At 43.1% G+C, this 15,582-nt stretch overlaps 1 protein-coding gene across 4 annotated transcripts in view; it reads right to left on the reverse strand.

The window, feature by feature from the left end:
* The window catches only part of LOC143767243 (uncharacterized), a 60,005-nt gene that overhangs the window by 27,664 nt on the left and 16,759 nt on the right, over positions 1–15,582 (reverse strand). The gene's annotated exons all lie outside the window — the stretch shown is intronic.

Consider the following 15,582-nt stretch of genomic DNA (forward strand, 5'->3'; position numbering starts at 1 on the left):
TCTTCCTGTTATTCTTCATGAATGTATTATGCCTCAGTGTGCACGTGTGACACTGAATTGTATCTCATGTTTACCAGTATGAAGTAAATACTGTTTACTCAAGATATCTTGCTGATTGAAGCTCTCCTAAAGGTACCGTCACACTAAACGATATCGCTAGCGATCCGTGACGTTGCAGCGTCCTCGCTAGCGATATCGTTTAGTTTGACACGCAGCAGCGATCAGGATCCTGCTGTGATGTCGCTGGTCGCTGAATAAAGTCCAGAACTTTATTTGGTCGTCCGATCGCCGTGTATCGTTGTGTTTGACACCAAAAGCAACGATACCAGCGATGTTTTACACTGGTAACCAGGGTAAACATCGAGTTACCAAGCGCAGGGCCGCGCTTAGTAACCCGATGTTTACCCTGGTTACCAGCGTAAAAGTAAAAAAAACAAACAGTACATACTCACCCAGCGTCATACCTCCCCCAGCGTCTGCTTCCTGACACTGACTGAGCACCGGCCCTAAAGTGAAAGTGAAAGCCGCTGTGCTGTTAGGGCCGGAGCTCAGTCTGTCAGGAAGCTGGGGGACGCTGGGTGAGTATGTACTGTTTTTTTTTTTTACTTTTACGCTGGTAACCAGGGTAAACATCGGGTTACTAAGCGCGGCCCTGCGCTTAGCAACCCGATGTTTACCCTGGTTACCCGGGGACCTCGGCATCGTTGGTCGCTGGAGAGCGGTCTGTGTGACAGCTCTCCAGCGATCAAACAGCGATGCTGCAGCGATCGGCATCGTTGTCGCTATCGCTGCAGCGTCGCTTAATGTGACGGTACCTTAACTACAGCGTGACTGCAAGAAGACACACTCTGCTACAGGTTATGGGCCCAGACACCTCAGACACTACAGGTCTGCACTACAAGGCAGCAGGATCCTGGTTTATAACCCCAGATAACAACGGAGCACACAGATAAGCTCTGTAAACAGAAGAAACTAAATCCAGACACAGAGTGACAGAGGAATTCATCCTCCCAGGAGATGGACATACAGGAGAATATCTTCAGAACAACTCTCTAAACAAGTAAAGGCCCCGTCTCACTTAGCGACGCTAAAGCGATCCCGACAACGATACGACCTGTCAGGGATCGTTGCTGCGTCGCTATGTGGTTGCTGGTGAGATGTCAAAGAGTGAGATCTTCCAACGATCGAAGCTGCGATCTCACTGTTTGACATCTCACCAGCGACCTGTAGCGACCTGTACAACGATGTCACATGGGAGCTATTATGATGATTCAGTGTCTGAGTCGTCAACGAGGTCGTTGGTAAGGTGTCAAACACAGCGATGTGTGCTACCCAGTGGGACCTCAATGATCAAAAAAAGGTCCAGGCCATTCCGACACGACCAGCGATCTCACAGCAGGGGCCTGGTCGCTGCTACGTGTCACACATAGCGAGATCGCTACTGAGGTCGCTGTTGCATCACAAAACTTGTGACTCAGCAGCGATCTCGCTAGCGATCTCGCTTAGTGAGACGGGGGCTTAAGACTATATAAAGATGATGAGTAACACAGAACTGAAATTTACAGTAGCTAAACTGAATAGTGAAAATTATCAGTTATGGAAATTCAAAGTAGAGATGTTGTTATCTAAGGATGATCTATGGGAAGTAATTGTTACAGCAAGACCAGATCAAGATAATCAGACATGGGATATGAAGAATAGAAAAGCTAAAGCCACTATTAGCTTATTAGTGGATGATGCTCAATTAATACATATAAGAAATGAAGAAACAGCTAAGGGAATGTGGGAAGCATTAAGAAAACTGTATGAAAGACCTAGCTTGAATCACAAGTTATTTTTATTAAGAAAGCTTTACAGTATGAGATTGAGTGCAAATGATGATATGCAGAAGCACATATTCTCAATGATGGAAGTGATATCACAGCTAAGATCTATCGGTGAAGATGTTAAAGAAAGTCATGTAGCAGCTATATTGTTGTGCAGTTTACCAGATTCGTATACAGCCTTGATAAATGCCCTTGAGACGAGACCAGAAACTGACATTACATTAGATTTTGTGAAAACAAGACTAATAGATGAATATCAGAGAAGAAAAGAACAAAGAAATGATTCTTCTACTGAACAGGACAGTGAAAACGCTCTTAAAGCTACAGAATTCAAAAAACCCCATAATAAAGAGACAAGAGAATGCTTCAGATGTAAGAAAAACAGTCATTTAAAGAAAGACTGTACCATATGGAAAGCAGAACAACAAAAATTACAACATAAAAAGCATACACAGAAAGTAAACACAATTTCCAATTCATGTGAGAATAATTGGAATGGCACATTTAAAGTAACAGACAAGAGATCATCACTTGGTTGGTTTATTGATTCAGGAGCAACGAGTCATATGACAAGTGACAAGAATTTCTTTACTGATCTTGATTTAGATAAGAAAGAAGCCATTTATCTTGCAGATGGCAGCAAAATAACCGCAGAAGGTATTGGACAAGGTATGCTAAATTGTTCAAATAAGTTCGGGCAAGATTCAAAGATACTTGTACAAGATGTGTTGTATCCAAATTGGAAGGCGGATTATTATCTGTGAAACGTTTAACAGCAAAAGGACTTAGGGTACTGTCACACAGTACCATTTTAATCGCTACGACGGCACGATCCGTGACGTCGCAGCGATCGTATGATTATCGCTCCAGCGTCGTAGACTGCGGTCACACGTTGCAATCACGGCTCTGGAGCGATGCCGAAGTCCCCGGTAACCAGGGTAAACATCGGGTAACTAAGCGCAGGGCCGCGCTTAGTAACCCGATGTTTACCGTGGTTACCAGCGTAAACGTAAAAAAAACAAACAGTACATACTTACATTCCGGTGTCTGTCCCCGGCGTTCTGCTTCTCTCCACTGTGTAAGCGCCATAGCCGGAAAGACGTCACCGCTGTGCTCGCTTTCTGGCTGGCAGACGCTCACACAGTGCCGAGAAGCTGAGACGCCGGAGGACAGACACCGGAATGTGAGTATGTACTGTTTGTTTTTTTTACGTTTACGCTGGTAACCACGGTAAACATCGGGTTACTAAGCGCGGCCCTGCGCTTAGTTACCCGATGTTTACCCTGGTTACAAGCGAACACATCGCTGGATCGCTGTCACACACAACGATCCAGCGATGTCAGCGGGTGATCAAGCGACGAAAGAAAGTTCCATACGATCTGCTACGACGTACGATTCTCAGCAGGATCCCTGATCGCTGCTGCGTGTCAGACACTGCGATATCGTAACGATATCGCTAGAACGTCACGAATCGTACCGTCGTAGCGATCAAAATGGTACTGTGTGACAGTACCCTTACAGTGAAATTCAAAGACAATGAGTGTGCAATTATTGCAGGAAACAAGGTGATAACCAAAGTCAAGGCAGATGAACAATTATATCATCTTGACACACCAAACGAACAGATGAAGGTATGTACACATGATCACAAAAACTGTATTCACATGTGGCATAGACGTCTAGGACATAGACACCCTGACAGTATAAGGGAACTACAGAGAAAAGAATTGACAAAAGATTTAAAGATATCAGATTGCTCAATTACCATAAGATGTGAATGTTGTATAAAATCCAAAGCCACAAGGATATCTATTCCAAAAGAAAGTGAGATGAAAAGCAAAAGACCACTTGATTTGGTGCATACTGACGTATGTGGACCCATGAAAGTGACTACATCAGGAGGCAATAGATACATGTTGACTTTTATAGACGATTACTCAAGATACACAGTCACATACTTAATTAAAAGCAAAAGTGAAGTTTTTGATAAACTTGTAGACTATGTAACAAGATCAAGTAACAAATTTCAAAGGAAGTCAATTGTCATCAGAAGTGATAATGGAGGTGAATTTACAGGTCACAGAATAGAAGACTACTTACGACAAAATGGAATAAAACACCAGAAAACGGTTCCATACACACCTGAACAAAATGGAGTAGCAGAAAGGAAAAACAGAACTCTAACAGAAATGATAAGATGTAGGCTGACGGATTCCAAACTACCAGAGAAATATTGGGGTGAGGCAGCAATGACAGCTACATATCTGTTATGATCCTTAGTGGCTGAGGATCACAGAACTGACCAGCTAAGTAACTGAACATAGGACGAGCTCTAGGGAGGTGGTAACTGGACTGACCGCAATCCTGATCCTAACCGCACACACTAAAGGTAGCCGGTGAACGTGCCTAAATTCCTAGACGTCTCGACGCAGCCTGAGAAACTAGCTACCCCTAGAGAGAAAGCAAAGACCTCACTTGCCTCAGAGAAATAACCCCAAAGATATAGAAAGCCCCCCACAAATAATAACGGTGAGGTAAGGGGAAAATACAAACGTAGAAATGAAACAGATTCAGCAAATGAGGCCCGCTAATACTAGATAGCAGAAAATAGATAGGAAACTGTGCGGTCAGTAGAAAACCCTATACAAAATATCCACGCTGAGAGTTCAAGAACCCACACACCAACTAACGGTGTGAGGGGAGAAACTCAGCCCCCTAGAGCTACCAGCAAGCGAGGAAACCACATACTTGCAAGCTGGACAAAAACTCATAATAAACCAAGAAACATATTGAACACTGATGAGCAAAAAATGAACAAACAGAAACTTAGCTTCTCTTGGAGAGACTGATAACGAAGGTAGTCAGGAGAGATCAAAATAGCACTGAATACATCGACAGCAGGCAACAACTGAAAGTCCAGGTGAACTAAATAGGAAACCAACTAGCAGATAACGAGACAGCTGATCCCAGCCACAGACCTGCAGAATGACAAAAAGAGCCACCAGAGGGAGCCCAAAGATAGCACTCACACAGTACCACTTGTGACCACAAGAGGGAGCCCAAAAACAGAGTTCACAACAGTACCCCCCCCCCTCGAGGAGGGGTCACCGAACCCTCATCAAAACCCCCAGGGCGATCAGGATGAGCCACATGGAAGGCATGAACCAAATCGGCCGCATGAACATCAGAGGCGACAACCCAGGAATTATCCTCCTGACCATAGCCCTTCCACTTAACCAAATACTGAAGCCTCCGTCTAGAAATGCGAGAATCCAAGATCTTCTCCACCACGTACTCCAATTCGCCCTCAACCAGCACCGGAGCAGGAGGCTCAACAGAAGGAACCACAGGCACCACATACCTCCGCAATAAAGACCTATGGAACACATTATGAATGGCAAACGACGCTGGGAGGTCCAAACGAAATGACACAGGGTTAAGGATTTCCAAAATCTTATAAGGACCGATGAAGCGAGGCTTGAACTTAGGAGAGGAGACCTTCATAGGAACATAACGAGAAGACAGCCATACCAAATCCCCAACACGAAGTCGGGGACCCACACCGCGACGGCGGTTGGCAAAGCGCTGAGCCTTCTCCTGTGACAACTTCAAATTGTCCACCACATGGTTCCAAATCTGCTGCAACCTATCCACCACAGAATCCACCCCAGGACAGTCAGAAGGCTCCACCTACCCTGAGGAAAAATGAGGATGAAAAACAGAATTACAAAAAAAGGCGAAACCAAAGTAGCAGAACTAGCCCGATTATTAAGGGCAAACTCGGCCAATGGTAAAAAAGTAACCCAATCATCCTGATCAGCAGAAACAAAACATCTTAAATAAGTTTCCAAGGTCTGATTAGTTCGCTCGGTTTGGCCATTCGTCTGAGGATGGAAGGCCGACGAAAAAGACAAATCAATGCCCATCTTAGCACAAAAGATCCGCCAAAATCTGGACACAAACTGGGATCCTCTGTCAGATACAATATTTTCAGGGATGCCGTGCAAACGAACCACATTCTGAAAAAACAGAGGAACCAAATCGGAGGAGGAAGGCAACTTAGGCAAGGGCACCAAATGGACCATTTTAGAAAAACGATCACACACCACCCAGATGACAGACATTCTCTGAGAGACTGGAAGATCCGAAATAAAATCCATGGAAATGTGCGTCCAAGGCCTCTTCGGGACAGGCAAAGACAAAAGCAATCCGCTGGCACGAGAACAGCAAGGCTTAGCCTGAGCACAAATCCCACAGGACTGCACAAAGGAACGCACATCCCGCGACAAGGAAGGCCACCAGAAGGACCTAGCCACCAAATCTCTGGTACCAAAAATCCCAGGATGACCTGCTAACACCGAAGAATGAACCTCGGAAATAACTCTGCTGGTCCATCTATCTGGGACAAACAGTCTCTCTGGTGGACAACGGTCAGGTCTATCCGCCTGAAATTCCTGCAGCACTCGTCGCAAATCTGGGGAAATGGCAGACAAAATCACTCCCTCTCTGAGGATACCAGCCGGCTCTGAAACTCCCGGAGAGTCAGGCACAAAACTCCTAGAAAGAGCATCAGCCTTCACGTTCTTCGAACCAGGCAGGTACGAGACCACGAAATCGAAACGGGAGAAAAACAACGACCAATGAGCCTGTCTAGGATTCAGACGCTTGGCAGACTCGAGATAAATCAGATTTTTGTGATCAGTCAAGACCACCACACGATGCTTAGCTCCCTCGAGCCAATGTCGCCACTCCTCAAATGCCCACTTCATAGCCAACAACTCCCGATTACCAACATCATAATTCCGCTCGGCAGGCGAAAACTTTCTTGAAAAGAAAGCACAAGGCTTCATCACAGAGATTTCAGAGCTTCTCTGCGACAAAACAGCCCCTGCTCCAATCTCAGAAGCATCAACCTCGACCTGAAAAGGAAGAGAGATATCAGGCTGACATAAGACTGGAGCTGAAGAAAACCGGTGCTTCAGCTCCCGAAAGGCTTCCACGGCCGCAGGAGACCAATTAGTCACATCAGAACCCTTCTTGGTCAAATCCGTCAAGGGCTTAACCACGCCAGAAAAATTAGCGATGAAGCGACGGTAAAAATTAGCAAAACCCAAGAACTTCTGAAGACTCTTAACAGATGTAGGCCGAGTCCAGTCATGAATAGCCTGGACCTTGACTGGGTCCATCTCACTAGTAGAAGGAGAAAAAATAAAACCCAAAAAGGAAACCTTCTGTACTCCGAAGAGACATTTTGAGCCCTTCACAAATAAGGCATTGGCACGCAGGACCTGAAATACCATCCTGACCTGCTTCGCACGGGACTCCCAATCATCAGAAAAGACCAAAATGTCATCCAGATACACAATCATAAATTTATCCAGATATTCTCGGAAGATGTCATGCATGAAGGACTGAAACACAGAAGGAGCATTAGAAAGTCCAAAAGGCATCACCAAGTACTCAAAATGGCCTTCGGGCATATTAAATGCTGTTTTCCATTCATCATCCTGCTTAATACGCACAAGGTTATACGCACCACGAAGATCTATCTTGGTGAACCAACTGGACCCCTTAATCCGAGCAAACAGATCAGACAATAATAGCAAAGGATACTGAAATTTGACCGTGATTTTATTTAGAAGATGATAATCTATACAAGGTCTCAGAGAACCATCCTTCTTGGCCACAAAAAAGAATCCTGTACCAAGAGGGGAGGAGGACGGGCGAATATGTCCCTTCTCCAAAGACTCCTTTATATAACTCCGCATAGCGGCATGTTCTGGTACAGACAAATTAAAAAGTCGTCCCTTAGGGAACTTACTACCAGGAATCAAATTTATAGCACAATCACAATCCCTATGAGGAGGTAGGGCACTGGATCTGGGCTCATCAAATACATCCTGGTAGTCCGACAAAAACTCAGGGACTTCAGAAGGAGTGGAAGAAGCAATTGACACCAAAAGAGCATCGCCGTGAATCCCCTGGCAACCCCAACTTGACACAGACATAGCTTTCCAATCCAGGACTGGATTATGGGCCTGCAGCCATGGCAGACCCAACACGACAACATCATGCAAATTATGCAGCACAAGAAAGCGAATCACCTCCTGATGTACAGGAGTCATGCACATGGTCACTTGAGTCCAATACTGAGGCTTATTCTCAGCCAATGGTGTGGCATCAATTCCCCTCAGTGGAATAGGGAATTTTAAAGGCTCCAAGATAAAACCACAGCGCCTGGCAAACGACAAATCCATCAGATTCAGGGAAGCACCTGAATCCACAAAAGCCATAACCGAGTAGGATGACAGAGAACAAATTAAAGTAACAGACAAAATGAATTTAGGCTGTATAGTACCAACGGTGACAGATTTAGCGATTTTTTTTTTAAGCGCTTAGAGCATGCTGAGATAACATGAGCAGAATCACCACAGTAAAAGCACAACCCATTTTGACGTCTATGACTTTGCCGCTCAATTCTGGTCAGAATTCTGTCACATTGCATAGACTCAGGTTTCTGTTCAGAAAACACCGCCAGATGGTGCGCAGGTTTGCGCTCCCGCAAACGCCGATCAATCTGAATGGCCAAAGCCATTGAGTCATTCAGACTTGCAGGCGTGGGGAACCCCACCATAACATTCTTAATGGCTTCAGAAAGACCTTCTCTGAAATTTGCAGCCAGGGCACACTCATTCCATTGAGTAAGCACCGACCATTTCCTAAATTTTTGACAATACACCTCTGCTTCATCCTGACCCTGAGAGAGGGCCAGCAAAGCCTTTTCTGCCTGGTTCTCAAGATTAGGTTCCTCATAAAGCAGTCCAAGCGCCAGAAAAAACGCATCCACATTCAGCAAAGCAGGATCTCCTGGCGCCAGGGAGAAAGCCCAATCTTGAGGGTCGCCACGTAACAAGGAGATAACAATTTTAACTTGCTGAGCGGAATCACCAGAGGAACGAGGTCTCAAAGAAAGAAACAATTTACAATTATTCTTAAAATTCAGAAACCTAGATCTATCTCCAGAAAATAACTCAGGAATAGGTATTTTTGGCTCTGACATAGGACTGTGAACAACAAAATCCTGAATGCTTTGTACCCTTGCAGCAAGATGATCCATACTAGAAGTCAGACTCTGAATATCCATGTCTGCAGCTGAACTCAAAGCCACCCAGAGATTAAGAGGAGGAGAGAAGCTGGACAGACTGCAGCAAAGGAAAAAAAAAAAAATTGCACTCAGGACTTCTCTTATCCCACTTTTGCGATGCATTAAACACTTTTCGGCCTGCTGTACTGTTATGATCCTTAGTGGCTGAGGATCACAGAACTGACCAGCTAAGTAACTGACCATAGGACGAGCTCTAGGGAGGTGGTAACTGGACTGACTGCAATCCTGATCCTAACCGCACACACTAAAGGTAGCCGGTGAACGTGCCTAAATTCCTAGACGTCTCGACGCAGCCTGAGAAACTAGCTACCCCTAGAGAGAAAGCAAAGACCTCACTTGCCTCAGAGAAATAACCCCAAAGATATAGAAAGCCCCCCACAAATAATAACGGTGAGGTAAGGGGAAAATACAAACGTAGAAATGAAACAGATTCAGCAAATGAGGCCCGCTAATACTAGATAGCAGAAGATAGATAGGAAACTGTGCGGTCAGTAGAAAACCCTATACAAAATATCCACGCTGAGAGTTCAAGAACCCCCACACCAACTAACGGTGTGAGGGGAGAAACTCATAATAAACCAAGAAACATATTGAACACTGATGAGCAAAAAATGAACAAACAGAAACTTAGCTGCTCTTGGAGAGACTGATAACGAAGGTAGTCAGGAGAGATCAAAATAGCACTGAATTGTTATGACCCCAATGGCGAGGGTCTCAGAGATATCAGCAAGTCTGCGAAGCACAAAAATCGAGCTCATAGGGCAGTGGTAACTGGGTTGACCATATAACTACTCCTAACGCCAACACTAGAAGTAGCCGGGGAACATGCCTACGTTGGTCGCTAGATGTCTCGCGCCAGCCGGAGAGCTAACTACCCCTAGAAGAGGAAAACAAAGACCTCTCTTGCCTCCAGAGAAAGGACCCCAAAAGTAGGATACAAACCCCCCACAAATAATAACGGTGAGGTAAGAGGAAATGACAAACACAGAGATGAACTAGATTTTAGCAAAGAGAGGCCCACTTACTAATAGCAGAATGTAGTAAGCTAACTTATATGGTCAACAAAAACCCTATCAAAATCCACGCTGGAGATTCAAGAACCCCCGAACCGTCTAACGGCCCGGGGGGAGAACACCAGCCACCCTAGAGCTTCCAGCAAGGTCAGAAAACAGATAATATACAAGCTGGACAAAAAATGCAAACAAAAACAAATAGCAAAAAGCAAGAAAGCAGACTTAGCTTAATCAAGCAGGAACCAGGATCAGTAGACAAGAGCACTACAGATTAGCTCTGATATCAACGTTGCCAGGCATTGAACTGAAGGTCCAGGGAGCTTATATAGCAACACCCCTGACCTAACGACCCAGGTGAGCATACAAGGGATGAATGACATACCCAGAGTCAAATCACTAGTAGCCACTAGAGGGAGCCAAAAGGTAAATTCACAACACTGAATACATCGACAGCAGGCAACAACTGAAAGTCCAGGTGAGCTAAATAGGAAACCAACTAGCAGATAACGAGACAGCTGATCCCAGCCACAGACCTGCAGAATGACAAAAAGAGCCACCAGAGGGAGCCCAAAGATAGCACTCACACAGTACCACTTGTGACCACAAGAGGGAGCCCAAAAACAAAGTTCACAACACATATCTACAGAACCGACTTTTTTCCAGAAAACTGACGAAAACTCCATATGAACTGTGGCAAGGTATGAAACCAAGTGTCAATCATTTAAAAGTTTTTGGATGTAAAGTTTTTATATTCATTCCAACAGAAAAATGTTCCAAACTTCAAAAGAGATCCATGGAAGGAATATTTGTTGGATATAGTGAAAATTGCAAAGGATACAGAATACTAGATCCCAAAACAGACAGAGTTACGGTGAGTAACAGTGTGACATTCATTGAAGATTTGAATGAAGACATTATGATTTCAGTTGAAACAAAAAATGAGAAAACCAATAGTGACACAACTGAAGAAATATCTGATGAGAAAGAAGCAGAAATTAATGAAGAACAAAATACTGAAAGTGAAGAATCACATCTACAAACAGACACAGAACCAAGACGTTCAATGAGAGAGAACAAAGGAAAACCACCGAAACGTCTCATACAAGACAAGCACAAGAAAAATCTATGAGCCTACCTCTTGGGAAGACATATCTAACCTTCCTGTAGAAGAAGCTAATAAATGGATAGAAGCAACAGAAACAGAAATTAAATCCATGCAAGATTCAAATACATGGACACTAACAGATTTACCAGAAGGAAGAAAAACCATAGGATGTAAATGGATTTTTAAAGTTAAATACCAAACTGATGGCACAGCTGAAAGATACCGAGCAAGACTTGTAGCTAAAGGGTATTCTCAAAAATATGGAGAAGACTATGATGAGACATTTGCTCCAGTTGTCAAACACACTACAATAAGAACTTTACTTACAGTTGCAGCAATGAAACAGATGCAACTGAGACATCTGGATGTAAAGACAGCTTTTCTGAATGGAGATTTAACAGAACACATTTATATGGAACAACCTCCAGGATTCAAAGATGAAAGAAATCCAAACAAAGTTTGTAAACTACAGAAAAGCATATATGGTTTAAAGCAAGCAGCTAAAGCGTGGAATGACAAAATCATGGAAGTACTTACAAATGAAAAATTTCAAAGAAGCAAAGCTGATCCATGCTTATACACAAAAAGGCTGAGTAATAGATGGATTTATATACTCATATATGTGGATGACATTTTGATTTGTTTTGAACAAGAAAGGGATAACGAAAACATTCTAAAAATCCTGAAGCAACATTTCGAAATCAAAGACTTGGGAAATGTAAAACAATATCTAGGAATACAGGTAGAAAGAGAAGAAGACGGAAGTTTCCTACTGAATCAAAATCACATGATTCAAGACATAACAGAAAAATTTGGATTAAAGGATGCAAAAACAGTAAAATCTCCAATGGAAACTAATTATCTCAAAGAGATGAACAGTGAAAAAAATATGCTACCAAATAATGAAGAAGTTACCCAAATAAATAGACTGACAAAATAAAGTATAGTGTACAACCAAAATATAGCAAATATCCGAAAAAAGGGAAGTACTACTCAAACGTCTAAAATGGAATACTTTATTAATTAATTTATTAAAAAGAACAAAGATAATAAATATATATATATATGATACTTAAAAACAAGGGGGCAGGGCAAAGTAAACCAGAGCAATCCAGATACAGGGATATTAACCACATAAGAAGATTTTAATCATAATAGGATTTTCTGTGGTGTGTTAGATAAATACACTTTATGCACCAGCAGGTGTCGCCACAGCACACATAATAATATAGAGGTAGTCAGTTGATAGAAATAGAGCTGCAACGAAGAAGTCTATGCAAAAATGCTATGGTGAGTAAATAAATATAAAGTGTCACTACATGTGCAGCACTGGATAAGTAAATAGGTAAGAGTTAATCAATCTCCTAAGGGAAATATATAACAGTGAGGTATCTTATGCATGTGCAATTATATGTGCCAGAGACGCAAGTGTGAAGCAGTTTAGGAAATTCAAACATAGCAGCAAAGTTGCAGTTTACAGGTACCTGCTGGTGGGTGTTGGTAGGTGGATCGCAGTGGGCAGGGAAACCCCGACGCGCGTTTCGCAAAGTCGCTTCTTCCTGGGGGTCTTGGTAAAGTGGGAGACTGATTGGAAGCCTTATATGTGCGGCGGTTGTCATGGCGCTGGCGCAAATCGTGCTCCAAACAGGAAGCGGTGGGTCCGGCGTCCCACGTCACAAAATCCCGCCCCACTCCGACATGTCAGAGAGGTGGGGAAGGAGGAAGCGACGCTAGGGGCACGTTACCACGGCAACCCGCAAAGGCCGACGTGCGCAAGCGCACCACGCTGCAGAAGGGAAGCGCAGGAGCGCTGGGATTAGGGAGCATGTACAAAGGAATTAAGCTATTAACGCAAAACATGGGTAGTATAACGGGTAGTAGGGGCACGGCAAATGACTGGGTAATGCATAGATGGAAGTGCAGTTGTGTATGGCAATAAATATAATCGATAAGGGGATACAGTGATAAAATGATAGAACAAGAGACTGAACTATATTTGCATGGGGAAATGGTTATATAGAACAAGTGGATAAAGTGATAAGTGCATAAAGTGTGGGCATAATATGAGGATACAGCACAAAGAATCAAGGTTTAAAATGAAAAAAGCAGTGCATGATGAAAAAAAGTGAAACCAAAGAAAAAATTTGTGTTGCTAAAAAATTTTTTTGTTGTCTTTCCTTTATAGTTCAAATATTCATGACATATGACTGGGATATCATCAGATGCTGCTACTCACCTTGCTCTTTTCTTTTGGGTCCTGATGCCTGTCCGATCTCCGGAGAGCGTGCACGGTTGACGGCTCCATCTACGGGGAATAAGAAAACACCATTAATTACTTTATTTATATTTTTTTCTTTGTATTATCTCTATTTATATGTGTGCATATATTATTATCTATATAAATGTTAGCGTGTATGCGTATAACTGTATATATGCTCTCATTTTTTCTTTGGTTTCACTTTTTTTCATCATGCACTGCTTTTTTCATTTTAAACCTTGATTCTTTGTGCTGTATCCTCATATTATGCCCACACTTTATGCACTTATCACTTTATCCACTTGTTCTATATAACCATTTCCCCATGCAAATATAGTTCAGTCTCTTGTTCTATCATTTTATCACTGTATCCCCTTATCGATTATATTTATTGCCATACACAACTGCACTTCCATCTATGCATTACCCAGTCATTTGCCGTGCCCCTACTACCCGTTATACTACCCATGTTTTGCGTTAATAGCTTAATTCCTTTGTACATGCTCCCTAATCCCAGCGCTCCTGCGCTTCCCTTCTGCAGCGTGGTGCGCTTGCGCACGTCGGCCTTTGCGGGTTGCCGTGGTAACGTGCCCCTAGCGTCGCTTCCTCCTTCCCCACCTCTCTGACATGTCGGAGTGGGGCGGGATTTTGTGACGTGGGACGCCGGACCCACCGCTTCCTGTTTGGAGCACGATTTGCGCCAGCGCCATGACAACCGCCGCACATATAAGGCTTCCAATCAGTCTCCCACTTTACCAAGACCCCCAGGAAGAAGCGACTTTGCGAAACGCGCGTCGGGGTTTCCCTGCCCACTGCGATCCACCTACCAACACCCACCAGCAGGTACCTGTAAACTGCAACTTTGCTGCTATGTTTGAATTTCCTAAACTGCTTCACACTTGCGTCTCTGGCACATATAATTGCACATGCATAAGATACCTCACTGTTATATATTTCCCTTAGGAGATTGATTAACTCTTACCTATTTACTTATCCAGTGCTGCACATGTAGTGACACTTTATATTTATTTACTCACCATAGCATTTTTGCATAGACTTCTTCGTTGCAGCTCTATTTCTATCAACTGACTACCTCTATATTATTATGTGTGCTGTGGCGACACCTGCTGGTGCATAAAGTGTATTTATCTAACACACCACAGAAAATCCTATTATGATTAAAATCTTCTTATGTGGTTAATATCCCTGTATCTGGATTGCTCTGGTTTACTTTGCCCTGCCCCCTTGTTTTTAAGTATCATATATATATATATTTATTATCTTTGTTCTTTTTAATAAATTAATTAATAAAGTATTCCATTTTAGACGTTTGAGTAGTACTTCCCTTTTTTCGGATATTTGCTATATTTTGGTTGTACACTATACTTTATTTTGTCAGTCTATTTATTTGGGTAACTGATTGATTTTCTGTGTTTTCACAGTATTGTCTGACCATGGATATTAAAGCTAGAGACCAGTTGTGGCTCTCCAATATTGATACTGTTTTCAAGGGTGAACATGTGCAAAGTATTGGTAATGACAATGGAAGTACTAATGAATTAAAAAACTCATTTAAATTCCTTATAAAGAAAAGAGCACGCGTTTGGTGGAACAAAGTGTCTCTTGAAAATTATTTAGCGAAAAGCCTGATACCACGGGGCCTGAGAGTCAGGATTTTACCTTCCTTCCCTGTAGAAGATGCCATTGTCCGTAATAGGTGGGAAGAAACGTGCACCGGGTGTTCAAGGTCACTGATGGAAATTCTCATTGGCATTAATAAAAAGACCCTGGAAACCCTAGAGGTCGAGATTGAAGCACTCCAAGTAAAATTGACTAGCACCTTATCCCACATTGAGATGGAGTCACTCAAGGGTGAGATTGACAAACTATTAACAGTCTGGGTCAAGGAGATCCAGGATTTAAAAACCAAAAAATTTCAGCGGGATCTGAACGACTTCCAGACCAATAATGTCTATAGATGGCAACAACCGCACACATTGCAGAGAGCTCCATCTAGTTCATCAATGTCCTCAATTGAGAGCATGTCTGGGTCTCACACATTTAGAGGGAACCCTGGCCATAAGAGTAAGCGTGGTGGTGGCCACAGATTTAGCCCATACAGGAATCTGAGATCATCAAATAAAGCTTCCAAACTACAGGTAATAAACCTGTCTAACATTGAGTTGTCTAAGGATCAAGTTGACGTTCTCAGTATG

The sequence above is a fragment of the Ranitomeya variabilis genome, chromosome 4 (assembly GCF_051348905.1).
Source record: "Ranitomeya variabilis isolate aRanVar5 chromosome 4, aRanVar5.hap1, whole genome shotgun sequence".
Classification (NCBI taxonomy): Eukaryota; Metazoa; Chordata; class Amphibia; order Anura; family Dendrobatidae; genus Ranitomeya; species Ranitomeya variabilis.